General features: G+C 44.0%; 1 non-coding gene across 1 annotated transcript; it reads left to right on the top strand.

Moving 5' to 3' along the window:
- Positions 1–13,501: 13,501 nt before the first annotated feature.
- Positions 13,502–13,608, top strand: LOC118576813. Its single transcript, XR_004944023.1, has one exon. It is a non-coding gene; the product is annotated as a U6 spliceosomal RNA (small nuclear RNA).
- The last annotated feature ends 426 nt before the right edge of the window (positions 13,609–14,034 follow it).

Here is a 14,034-nt window from a genome sequence, read left to right as displayed (position 1 = left end):
TGAATAGGTATGACCCCCATAGACTCATGTGTTTGAATGCTTGGCCCACAGGAAGAAAGTGTGTTACTCTAGTGGTGGGCTTTGAGGTCTCGTAAGCTCAAGCCATGCCCAGTGCAGGACACAATTCACTTCCTGTTGCCTTTGGATAAAGATGTAAAACTCCCAGCTACCTCTCCAGCACCATGTCTGCCTGCATGCGGCCATGCTTCCCACCATGACAATAATGGACTAAACCTCTGAAACTGTAAGCCAGCCCCAATTAAATGTTTTCCTTTATAAGAGTTGCTGTGGTCATGGTGTCTCTTCACAGAAATAGAAACTCTAAGACACTATGTGCTGGCATTCTTAGCTTTTGGCTTGTGGAAGATAGTGATCTGTTGATTTAATACACTCTAAAGAGTTTATCTAGCCGGGTGGTGGTGGTGCACGACTTCAATCCCAGCACTCGGGAGGCAGGGGCAGGCAGATCTCTATGAATTCAAGGCCAGCCTGGGCTTCCAAGTGAGCTCCAGGAAAGGCACAAAGCTACACAGAGAAACTCTGTCTCAAAACCAATAAACAAACAAACAAACGAACAAACAAATAAATGGTTTATCTGTCAGTCAAAAGGGAATTCAAAAAGGGAAGTCAAAAATGGATGAAAAAATGGCTGTGAAGTAGTCTAAAGATAGGGCCTAGGAGATGGCTCAGCAGTCAAGAGTGCCCTGCTCTCCCAAAGGATCTGGGTTCAGTTCTCAGAACACAAATCAGATTGCTCACAACCAACTGTAGCACCAGCTCCTGAGAATCCAACACATTCTTTTAGCTGGCTGCCAGTACCCACATGGCAGATGTACACACAAATATTTAAAATCTTTCTGTTAAAGCAGATTAAGTCAATGTGGTAGGTGGCACATGCCTTCAATCCCAGCACTCAGGAGGCAGAAGCAGACAGATCTCTATGAGTTACAGACCAACCAGGGATACATAGTGAGACCCTGTCTTATAAACAAACAAACAAACAAACAAACAAACAAACAAATAAATAAAATAAGCAAGCAAATAAATAACAGACTAAAAGTAGCCCAACGCAATTTTGGCTTTTGACCCACAACATTTCATCTCTCTTTAATCATAGAAGCTCTAGCCAATCAATCTACAGAATCTTCAATATGGGCGTGGCTTTCCCAGGACGCTTCAGTTTGGTTTCCCTGGTTGGTCTAGAATCACATTTTGTGCATGCAGAGGCTCATTTCCCACAGTACTAGGAAGATTCACCTTTAGGGCTTGATACTGGTGAATGTTGGGGTGGGGGATATACCTATACTACCAGAACTTGAGAGGTGCAGAGTCAGGAGGAGTTCAAGGGCATCCTCAGCTTCAGTCAGTTCCAGACCAGCCTGGGCTATATGAAATTTTATAAATATATATTATATATATGTAATTATTTTATATATATGAATGAATGAATGAATGAATGAGTATATAAGAAAGTAGGTCTTCAGGAGAGAGAAATTGTTGTCAAAGCCATTAATTATGAAGTCCTTCAATCAGATTACTATTGTAGGCCCAGAGTGCCTTGAATTTATAGCCATCTTCCTACCTCTGCCTCCCAAACGTTGGGATTACAGGTGTGCTCTGTCATACCCAGTGAAATATGGGGTATTAAGGTATATAGACTGTTAGGTTAGAAATTCCATGTGCTGGGCATGGTGGTGAACACCTTTAATCCCAGCATTTGGGAGGCAGAGGCAGGTGGATCTCTGATTCAAGGCCAGCCTTGTCTACAGAGTGAGTTCTAGGACAGCCAGGGCTGTTACACAGAGAGACCCTGCCTCAAGAACCAAACAACAATAACAAAAGTTCCTTCGTCTTTTTGTTTGTATATCTCAATTTTTAGCTTAAACCCTTTTCTAAGGAATATATTTGCTACTTTAAGCAAACTTAGCCTGTCCCAAAAGTCTTACTCCAATGCATACACCTGAGCTGATGAGATAGCTCAGTCAATAGTGCTTGCCACGGCCTGGGCTTGATTCTCAGAATACTACACACACAAAAGCTAGGTACATGCTCGTGATCCTAGCACTGGAGAGGTGGAGACAGGCTGATCTCTGGGGCTTCTAAGCCAGAGTGTAGCGTCAAGAGATGTCTCTAGAGGTATAGGCATTGGGGTTATTTGTGTAGGTGCTATGTGCATGTCTATGTGCATGTAGGCTCCTATACAGTGGCTACAACTACAGTTCTAGGGTACTGGACTCTCTTCTCCAGGTCTGCACTTGCTACGAATTCCTGCATGCAGGAAAAACACTCACACATAAAATAAATACGTCTAAAAATTTACAGACACACACATTTCACAAGTTTATTGGCTAAATTCTGAAGTATTTGTTGCTGCTGTTGTAAGTAAACCTCTAATCAGTATCCTCAAAGTGGACATGGGAGAGGGTAGCAGTTGCTTCTACCCTCTATTTCTCTTCCCAATGTACCCACATGGAATACATCTTTTTTTCTGTTTTTAATATTGCCTTTTTAATTGACATGTTGGAGATGAATGGCCAAGACTAGTTTGCTGAGGTTATCACAACTTAGGCTTTTATTCTAAAACTTCTGGTTAACAATATTCACCATCATCCACCAGACAAGGTAATAAAGATAGCTGTGACCAAAAGGCCCATGCTGGTACCAGGTACCAATATAGGTGAGTTCTTGGATAAACATTCTTGTGGCCTCATGTTTTGCATCAAATGATTAATGCAAAATCACAACTCTCACCCAAAAGGGCGTAATATACGATTTGTTTGAGCCCAACATGAATGACTGTGGCCTGGCTGGCTTGCCTTGAATGGCATGTTCCACCGTGGGAGTGGTGACATGAACTTTCAGAGCCTCAGAACAAAGATCATCAAAACTTGATGGATTTAACCAATCACATTGCTCCAGGTAGGCAGGTTATAGATAGAGAAAACTGCTCTAGATCTCAGCACTGCCTGACGGCATTCTTAGCTTTTGGCTTGGTAGTTTGAATAAGATCCCCCCATTAGTCTTAGGCATTTGAATAACTGGTCCCCAATTGGTAGCTGTTTGGGAAGGATCAGGAGGTATGACCTTGTTGGAGGTATGTCAGTGGGGGCAGGCTTAACGTTTCCAAAGTCTGTGGTGGTATTATGTTCCCCGAAATATTGTATGTTCCCCAAAATAAACTTATCTGAGGTCAGAGAACAGGACGGCCACAATATTAAACATGAGGCTAGGCAGTGGTAGCACACGCCTTTAATCCCAGCACTTAGGAGGCAGAACCAGGCGGATCTCTGTGAGTTCAAGGCCACATTGGAAACAGCCAGGCATAGTGACACACGCCTTTAATCCCAGAAAGTGAGACTTTAATCCCAGGGAGTAGGGGCAGAAAGAGAAAGATTATATAAGGCGTGAGGACCAGACACAAGAAGCATTTGGCTGGTTTAGCATTTTGGCTGGTTAAGCTTTTAAGGCTTTGGAGCAGCACAGTTCAGCTGAGACCCATTCTGGATGAGGACTCAGAAGCTTGCAGTCTGAGGAAACAAGACTAGCTGAGGAACAGGCAAGGTGAGGAAGCTGTGGCTTGTTCTGTATCTCTGATCTTCCAGCATTCACCCCAATAACTGGCCTCAGGTTTGTTTTCATTAATAAGTAACTTTAAGATTCCTGCTACAAAAGTCTCACACCATCCCTAGGATGTTCTCTCTGCTTCCTGTTTGTGGGTCCAGATGTGAACTCTCAGGTGCTCTAGCGCCATGCCTACCTGCCTGCTGCCATAGTCCTCACTATGATGGAGATGGACTCCTACCCCTCTGGAAAGGTAAGCCCCAAATAAACCCTCCCTTCTGTAAGCTGCCTTGGTTGTGGTGTTTTATCACAGCATTGGAAAAATAACCAATACATCTGCTGAGTTAATCTGAAAGGTTCACATGACAGTCAAATAGGATGTTAGTTTTGACAGAGATGGGTGAAATGGCTATTAGGAGGACTAAAGAGAGCTCAAAACAATCTTGACTCAGAAGCTGCAGTATTCCAATTGCCCACAATTACAGAAGTTCTCGGAAACAAGGAAACCAGTCACCACAATCTTCAACCCAGGTGTGGCTTTTCCAAGGAACTTCAAGTCATAGTCATCATACAGAGAACAGAGCAAGGTCTGTCCCAGCAGTCCCCATTCCCTATGGCTTACAGATACCACTCACAGCCAAAGTAGGACCACTGCCTAAGCACAACTCTATGATGTCCCAGGCAAAGAACTCTTCCCATCCTCCTGTGGTCTGAAATACCCCAGTCTGGTGAGTTTGGGAGTCACTGACTCACACTGACACAGAGCAAAGGAGGATGACCCACTCTGGTGACCTTCTACAACAGTGGTTCTCAATCTGTAGGTCACGACCCTTTTGGGCTTGAACAACCATTTCACAGGGGTCATCCAAGACCATCAGAAAACACAGACATTTACATTTCATAACAGTTGCAAAATTACAGTAATCAAGTAGCAATAAAAATAATTTTATGCTTGTGGATCACCACAACGTGAGGAACTGTATTGAGGGGTCACAGCATTAGGAAGGTTGAGAATAGCTGGTCTTCAACTTGGTGCTTAAGTAAATGATCCAGGCCTACTTCCTATTCTGTATTTTTGTTTTGTTTTTGTTTGAGACACAATCTCACAATCCCCAAAAGGGGGGGGGAGATTATTTTTGTCACATGACATTCTTTTTAAAAATATATTTAGGGGTTGGGGATTTAGCTCAGTGGTAGAGCACTTGCCTAGCAAGCACAAGGCCCTGAGTTCGATATCCTTAGCTCCCCCCCCCAATATATATATATATATATATACTTTTAATCCCAATCCCAGCATACTGGGAGGCAGAGGCAGGCAGATCTCTGAGTTCAAGGCTATAGAGTGAGTTCCAGGACAGCTAGGGCTACACAGAAAAACAAAAAAAAATTATTACTATATATTTTAAGTGCAAGTATGTGCACATGAATACAGGTACCCACAGAGGATCTAACCTGGAGCTAGAGTTTCAAGTGGTTGTGAACCATCCAGTGTGATTGCTGGGAATTGAACTCGTGTCCTCTGGAGGAACAGGGCATTCTCTTAACCACTAAGCCAGCTCCCCAGCTCCAGGATTTCACTCTTAACCCTGACTGGCCTAGATCTCACTCTGTAGACCAGACTGGAGTTGATCTTGTGGTGATCCTCTTACCTCTACCTTCCAAGTGTTTCAGATTAGGCATGACCACACCTAGTCCAATGCCCATTCTTTTTTTGGTGAGTATACTTGTTCATGTGTGCTCATGTGCACATGTACATGTGTGGAAGACAGGGGTTAATGTTGGGTGTTGTCTTAGTCAGTGTTCTGTTGCTGTGAAGAGACACCATGACCAAGGCAACTTAGAAGAGAATGCATTTAATTGGAGGGTTGCTTATAGTTCCAGAGGCTTAGTCATGGTGGGGAGCATGGTGGCATGCATGCAGGCATGGTCCTAGAGCTGAGAGCTTTGTATTCTGATCCACAGGCAGCAGAGAGAGACACACTGGGCCTGGCACAGGCTTTTGAAGCCTCAAAGCGCTCCCCCCAATGATGCACTTCATCCAATAAGGCCACACCTCTTAATCCTTATAATTCTTTTGAAGAGTTCCACTCCCTGATAACTAAGCATTAAAATATATTAGCCTATGGGGGCATTCTCACTGAAACCACTACAGGTGTCTTCTTCTTCTTCAGCTATTCTCTGCCATATATTTTTAAAATTTGTATTTATATTTTATGTGTGAGTGCTCTGTATGTATACCTGCACGCCAGAAGAAGGCATCAGATCCTATTATAGGTGGCTGTGAGCCACCATGTGGTTGCTGGGAATTGAACCAGGACCTCTCAAAGAGCAGCCAGTGTTCTTAACTCCTAAGCCATCTCTCCAGCCCTCTTTGCCATATATATAATTTATTTAAGGTTGTGAGCCTAGCCTTTCCTGGCTGAGCCATCTCTCCAGCCCATTAATTTTTATTTGGAATATGCATGTGTGTGGGTACGTCCTTGGTGTGGGTTTTTGATGGCAGATTTCTGAACTGAAATTAGAAAGAGAACAGTTCTGGAAGGAAAGTGTGCAGGTTAGTTTTTTGACAACCTGAATCAAGCTAGTCATCCAGGAAGAAAAGAACCTCAACTGAGAAAATGCCTCCATCAGACTGACCTGTAGGCAAATCTATCGAGCATGTTCTTGATTAATGATTGATGTGGGGGGGCACACCACTGTGGGAGGTGCCACCTCTGGGCAGTTGGTCCTGGGTTGTTTATGAAAGCAGGCTGAGCAAGCCAGCAAGCAGCATTGCTCGTGGCCTCTGCTGCAGGTCTTGCATTCAGGTTCCTGCCCTGAGTTCCTGCCTTGCCTTCCCTTCATGATGGACTGTAAACTCTAAAATGAAATAAACCCATTTCTCAACATCAACCATCAAAAAAGAAAATGCCCCCGTAGACTTGCCTATAGGCTAACTTGATAGAAGCATTTTCTCAACTGCGGTTCCTTCTTCCTGGATGGCTCTAGCTTGTGTCAAGTTGTCAGCAAACAAGCTAGCCTAGGAGGGAATGAAAACCACAGGCCTGCAATCCAGAGACACATTTGGACTGGAGTTAAATGTGACTATCAAGGGTATGTAGGGTTTATAAGACTGGATGAGATGACCAGGGGAATGTGGTGGAAAGAAGAACAGGGATTGAAGACTGACAGTTCAGACAGTGAGAGGTGAAACAGAACTGAAGGAAGCAGGACATGAGACTGAGAAGGAACAAGTCATGGGGTTCAGAGGAAAGCAAGAAGCCAGACATGGTGGTGCACGCCTTTAGTCCCAGCACCTGGGAGTCAGACAGGAGATCTCTGTCTTGGTATACATAGCCAGTTCCAGGACAGCCAGGACTACATAGAGACACTGTCTCAGAAAACAAAAAGAAAGCTAAGATGATGTCATGAAGAGTAAGTAAAAATTATATAAAGGAATAAGGGAAATGATCCTTTGTGTCACTGGCTCCTAGCAGGTTGAGAAAACAACTCAATCATTAAATTTAGGATGGTTAGGCCAGCCATGCGTGGTGCTGAATGCCACTAATCCCAGAAGTCAGGAGGCAGAGGCAGGCAGGTCTCTATGAGTTTGAGGCCAGCCTGGTCTACAGAGGAAATTCCAGAACAGCCAGAACACATAGGGAGACCCTGTAATAATAACAAAAGTGATAAATTATTATTATTTTTAAGCATGGTGATTACAGGTAACCTTTTTTCCCTTTAGTTTGAAAAACATATTCCGATAATTAGTATTCTTGTACAGTAATAGGTTTTAAAGTCTGAGGTGGAGATAAACTGAGATCCAGACAAGAGAAATTCAAGGCAGACTATAATTATTTTTAGTTCTGCTAGAAATGATAGTCAACAAGATGAAGGAGGAATTAAAAATGGTGTGTAGCTGCCATAGTGGGGGAACTGCTCAATCTAATACATACTCAAGGTAAGATAGGAATTTCATTTTTAATATAGAGTCTCATTATGTAGTACTGGATGGCCTAGAACTACCATGTAGACCAGGCTGGCCTCAAAACCAAGGATCCACCTGTTTCTGCCTCTCGAGTGCTGGGATTTAAAAAAAAAAAAATGCATGTGCCCCCCGTCCAGGAGGATGGGACCTTTAATACTACCACCTCTGACACCAAGGAACACTGGCTAAAGGTTAAACCAGTAATGGGAGAAACTCCAGAACTTGGGAGGGATAGTACCTGAAAGAAATTTCAACATAGTGGAATCTAGTCTTCTTGCAGCACGCCACTAAAGGGAGTGCAGGCACCCATCCTCGGTGCTGTCACACCTACATAGTTCCATGGTTTCAGAGTACGGTTCCCAAGCCAGAGGCTGAAGGACAGCCCTGTGGCAGGTTGAAAGCCCCACGCAGGAGGAAGGAGTGGAGCCTCCATGAGCTGGCAGTCAGCTGGGGGACCTCCGAAACCTCCAAAGGAAATAGCTCCGCCTCCTGCCGGCACGGGCATGCGCATCTGCTGTCCCCCCCCCCCCCCCCCGCCCCAGCGCCTTTCGTGGCCTAACCTACCCTCATGCTACATGCACGCGTGATAGATGGGTGTCACAAACTTTCTATCAGGTGGTAGCAACCCTGTCTTGCGGTCTGTCTGCCCAAGTTGTCAGGAATGAGGTTTTTGCAGAACATGAGACATAGGATGGACCAGATGTGATTGATCTGGGCTAACCTCACACCATCACCACTCCAAGCCCATCCCGGAGAACACGAGTTTACTCCCGCCCTGCATCCCTAGGCCAGAGGATGGAGGACCATGAGGCGAACTTGAGGCTCCCTCTCATTTATCTTCCACGCCTATCCATTTGGGCTTTTGAAGTAGGGAGAAACGTGGGTACCCGTCCTGCTCTCTATGCTACATTTGACTGTAGCTCCTCTAAGCTTGGTTCCAGGGTTAACACGACAAAGGGCAGCATAGAAACCCCTGATAATCACAGAGAGCCCCTCCCTTACACGCAGGCGGCTGATGCAGGGCCTCTGTCATAAAGGCCTGCGTTTCCCATCCATGCATGTACTCTGACTTTGCCATGCCTCGCGTCTTTCTCCCTGGCCCTGCCTCTTATTGTGTGGCAGGGTCTTCTTTTCCTGGGAAAGGAAGGAGATGTGGCTGAAATAGGTTAGCAAGTAAAAATGTAGGGCAACCAATTAATATTTAACTTCAGGGAGGGGGAAAAACCCTGCAATTCTGGGTGGTTTTTTTTTGTTTGTTCTGTTAGTTGTGGTGTTTTTGTTTGTTTGGGTCTTGGTTTTGTTTTGTTTTGGTTTTGTATCCTGGGTTGGCCTAGAACTTCCGAAATAGCAGAGGACGAAGAACTTCTTCACCTCCCGAGTACTGTGATTACTGATGTACACCACCGTGTCTGGTACGCCATCAAACCCAGGGCTTCGATTGTGCTAGGGAAGCACTCTACCAACTAAGCTACATCTCAGACCTAAGCCCTTGGTTTCTTTTTAGAACAAGCTGGGTCCTAGTATCTAAAATTTGGAGTTAATTATTTTATCAGCCTTACCTTAAGGCAGTTAGGTAATGCTGCACACTCAAGCCTTTAGAACAGCGTCCAGGCATGTAAACACAAAGTTTAATCATGCAAGGTCTTGCCCCTACCTCCACACAGGTCTCTCATCAGACTGTAAGACTCCCAAGACTAGCCCTCAGAAATCCCGTCATGAAAGGCTACTCCTAATCTGCCTCCATTCTGCTGCAATGTAATGCAGACTTCTTAAACTCATCCTTTTCCCTGTTTCCATGCCTCCCAGCACTGGCACATTCGCTGGGCAAGTTTCAGGTTCTTAGGGAAGTTGGTGCTGTCAGTGAACCCCACAGATGTGTGGGTTGGGGGAGGGGGCTTGGAGAGTCCAATGCATTATGATGTTGGAGCTGGTGACTCACCTTCTGTGGAAACCTGTAAGTGGAGTCTGTCTCTTGAATTAAGGGTATGTAGTCCTCTGGATGGGGAAGGTGTGGAGGGAATGGAGAGGGAATGGGAAGCCTACGGTATTGTATGCTATTAGAAACAGCTAGGAGGAAGTGTGATGAATGGCATTGGTCCTGCTGAGATCATGACAATGTCTGCTCTCTGTAAGATAGGACTATTGGGTCTGAGAAATCCAAAGGAAAAAGAAACAGAGAAGTGGCAGAACCGGAGGATATAAATGTAAATTTGTGGGACTCCACTTCTGTTTCATCTCTCATTCTCTCTTGATTTCAGTACGGCCCTTTCATAGTACCAGAACACTGGTTTTACAATGCATTTAAAATTTTAATTGTAAAGCCTTTCGATTTTCTTTCCTCTCTCTCTCTCTCTCTCTCTCTCTCTCTCTCTCTCTCTCTCGTTTTATTTTTGTTTTTGTTTTTGTTTTTGTTTTTGTTTTTGTTTCGAGACAGGGTTTCTCTGTGTAACTGCCCTGGCTGTCCTGGAACTCACTCTGTAGACCAGGCTGGCCTCGAACTCACAGAGATCCCCCTGCCTCTGCCTCCTGGGTGCTAGGATTAAAGGCGTGGGCCACCACCACCCAGCAAACCTTTTGATTTTCATTATCTGACTTTAGTTTTTGAATTGCTTTAGTTGGCAAAAACCAACTTTTTTTTCCCCCAGACGTGGTGGCTCATGCATCTAATCACAGCTCACAGCACTCAGGAAGCAGAGACAGGTAGGTCTCCATGAGTTTAAGGCCAGCCTGGTCTACATAGTGAGTTCTAGACCAGTCAGGGCTACATAGTAAGACCCTGTCTTAGGCAAGGGTGGGGGTGGGGAAGAAAGGGAAATTCACATCCTTGATTTGATTTTTTCTTGTTGTTTCAAGACAGGATCTCACTGTGTAGCTCTGGCTGTCCTGGAAGCCATTTTGTAGACCAGGCTGTCCTCAAACTTACAGAAATCTGCTTGCCTCTGTCTCCCAATTAATGGGATTAAATGAGATTAAAGGCATGTGCCACAGCTCCCAGCCTCATTTGTAACTGTTGAAGAGAACCCAGGTTGGATTATCAGCACCCACATGGCAGATCACAGCCATTTGTAACCCCAGTTCCAGGGAATCTGGTTCCCTTTCTGACCTCTCCCAGATACAGGCATGCATGTGGTGCACATACATACTTGGAGACAAAATGCTCATACACATAAAATGAATACATTTAAACAGAGGAGTTTTCCCATTGATAAATACTTGTTCCTCCCTCTGTAACTTATCTGTTTTTCTCAGTTCCCTTAATTTCCAGCCTTTTGCCAGATGTTCTCATCTTTCCCAGGTTCTATACTCCAAGATGACTAAGAAGAACTGGAAAGTTTCTAAGACTTTGCCCTCACCTAGACTTATTCATGAGTGGAAGAATTTGAAATCTATCATAAATGACATCTTGAATGACAGAGAGGTGATTTGTGGGAAAGCTATGCATGTGGTGGGCTGTTGGAATGATCTCTTCCTGCCATGGGAGGATGGGGCATGGGTAAGACATGAACGTCCATGGAGAGCTCCCCTCATATAGGCAAACAATTTTTCTCTTCTACATTAGAACATTAGCATTAAGGGGCTGGAAAAAATGGCTCAGGAGTTAAGATTGCATACTGTTCTCCCAGAGGACTGGAGTTCAGTTCCCAGAACCCACACAACTATCTGTAACTCTAGCTTGAAGAGGTCCAATATCTCTAGCACACCCATGCACCTACTCACACACAGAAGCAGAATGGTCCAGTGGAGTTCAGTCTTGACATAGTTCAATGAATGAATGACTGCTTCATACATGAAGGTACCCACATACATGTGGCACATTCACATAATTTTTGTTTTGTTTTCAAGACAGGGTTTCTCTGTGTAGCCCTGACTCTCCTGCAACTAGCTATGTAGATCAGGCTGTCCTTGAACTCACAGAATGCTGGGATTAAAGGCATGTGGCACCATTGCCCATTGATACACATAATTTTAAGAATTAATAAAAATCTTTAAAAAAGATGAGCTCATTGGACTGGGTGTAGTGGGGTATACCTGTAATCTCATTGCTTGGGAGGCTGTCTTGTATATTATTATAGGACCAGCCTTAATAATATACTTCCCAGGGGATCAGAAGAGAAACTACGAACCGTGAGAAATATTTTCAGGAAATGAATCTAAGAACACCAAGCTCTTTGTCCATGTACTTTATTCCTCTGGGATAAGATCCTGTCTACACAGCTACAGTTCTGTACTCAAGCCTAGCTCCTCTCTTGCCTGATTTGTCTCTTCATTATCTGCTGTCCCCTCTAAGTTCTATCTTAATTCTCTCATCTTAATTCTGCCTCATCTAGGTCCTTCTCATCTCGTTCTTACCCATCTAGTACTTTCCCATCTGACTCTTCCTCATCTTCCATCTTGTCCTCAAGTTCTCCAGTCCTATCTTCCTCTCTGTCTCCTTATACCTCTAAGTCCTTCCCAAGTCTCTGAGGTGTTCAGTTATAAACCCAAGCAATAGCAATCCTCTGGCAGAGCAAGATCACCAGGCTTGAATTCTTACAGGGTCATAAGGGTAGGTAAGAATTTTCCTCAGGCAGTGACCATCAAGCTTTCTTTTACCACCCAAAATGGGAGTGGTAAAGGAGGAGGTCAACTGAGAGCTAATGATCAGTTAGTCAAGAAGGGAATTTATGTGCTCAATCTACATTCCTAGAAGTGGTTAGGTAAGAAATTAGGAGTCTATTGGTAAGGCTGTAAGAAAGGAGGGTCTCACCCTAAATTGCACAAGAAATAAAGCTATCCTCCTGACCTAAAAGACAGATATTGTTTCATTTGGCCTTGGATGCTTAAGTTTGTTCTTAGAGAGCACAGAGGTTTTGTCCCTCCAGGGATGGTCCTGGCCAGATGACAGTAATTACAGGGAGGCTTGAACTGGGGTTCTGGCTGTGCATAGCTGTCAGAACACAAGGTTATCTAAATATTCCAGTAGTAGAGGGGAAATGGTGCCTAATAAATGATGGAAAAGCTACAATAGCACACAAGAAACTCATAGCAGAAACTGCTAATAATCAAAAGCCAAATATCACCAAGGCTCCTTGAGCCTCAGCTTGACCTCTGGAAGGCCCTGGGCTTCTTCCAGGTATTAGCTTTGTCATAATCAGCTGAAATCCTACTTTATACATTTTTACAGCTTGTAGCAAGGCTGGGGCAAGATGGTTATAAGTTCCAGCCTGGGCTCCATAGTGAGACATTGCTTCATAACAGCCAGACAGGGGCTAGACAGACAGCTTAGCTATGAAGAGCATTTGGTACTCTTCTAGAGAACCCAAATTTGGATCCCACTACCAGATCAGGTAGCTCACCATCTTGTGTAACTTCAATTCCATAATATTATGCCCTCTTCTGGCCTCCTTAGGCATTGTACACAGGTGTTGCACATACATATAGGTTTGTACACACAAAATATCCAGACATGAAATTTAAAAATATTTTTAAAATTAAAAAAGGGTATGGCTGAGCAACAGAGTACTGGTCTAGAATTCACTAGTGAGGGGGTAGAGATGTGGCTCAGTGATAAAACCTCTGCCTAGCATTCAGAAGGCTCCAGATCCAGTCTTTAGTATTGAAAAATCAAAAACAAACAAAACTATGAACAGAATCAACTAGCCATTCTCAACTAGGCTTTCTCATCTGAACCATGCAAACAGGAGATGGTTTGAGTAGCTGCCTCTCCGCTTTCAAGGCTACATAACTAGAGAAATCCTTTTATTCCATGAGTGGATGGTAGGGCTTAATTTTCTCCTGCAACCTTCGTTAAGAAAGTTCAGAAGGGCCAAAGAGATGGTTCACTGGCTGCTCTTCCAAAGGTCCTGAGTTCAATTCCCAGCAACCACGTGGTGGCTCACACCATCTATAATGAGATCTGGTTCCTCTTCTGGTGTGTAGGCAGAGCACTAAGTACATATAAATAAATAAATCTTAAAAAAGAAAGTCCAGAAGGTGCTTTCTTTGGCAGCACATATACTGTAACTAGATCTACACAGAGAAGATTAGCATGGCCCCTGCTCAAGGATGACACAAAAATTTGTGAAATGTTCCATAAGTTTTCTTTTAATTATTTTTATTTTATATGAATTGGTGTTTTTTGCCTTTATGTATGTCTGATCCCCTGGAACTGGAGTCCCAGACAATTGTGAACTGCCATGTGGATGCTGGGACTCGAACCTGGCTCCTCAGTAGCCAGTACTCTTAACCGCTGAGCCATCTCTCCAGCCTCCATAATGCTTTTCTTTAAAGAAAGAAGAATCCCAGAATTCTGTTGTAGCCTGAGGCTAATTAGGGGAGAGGTAGTCTCCAAATAATGCCTTCCAGTGGTAGGACAAAAAAATATCAGCTAGGCACAAACAAGCTAAACCAATGTTCACTAATCCCTCAGTGTTTATTTAATGAGTAAGTATCTGCTCATACTTCTTAGTACCTGTCATTTTTCTCTTTTAGATTCAGGAAGACATCAGGCATAATGTGATTGTCCT

The sequence above is a fragment of the Onychomys torridus genome, chromosome 1, assembly GCF_903995425.1.
Source record: "Onychomys torridus chromosome 1, mOncTor1.1, whole genome shotgun sequence".
Classification (NCBI taxonomy): domain Eukaryota; kingdom Metazoa; phylum Chordata; class Mammalia; order Rodentia; family Cricetidae; genus Onychomys; species Onychomys torridus.
Note: the sequence above shows the minus strand (reverse complement) of the source record. Positions and strands in the feature narration are given on the sequence as shown.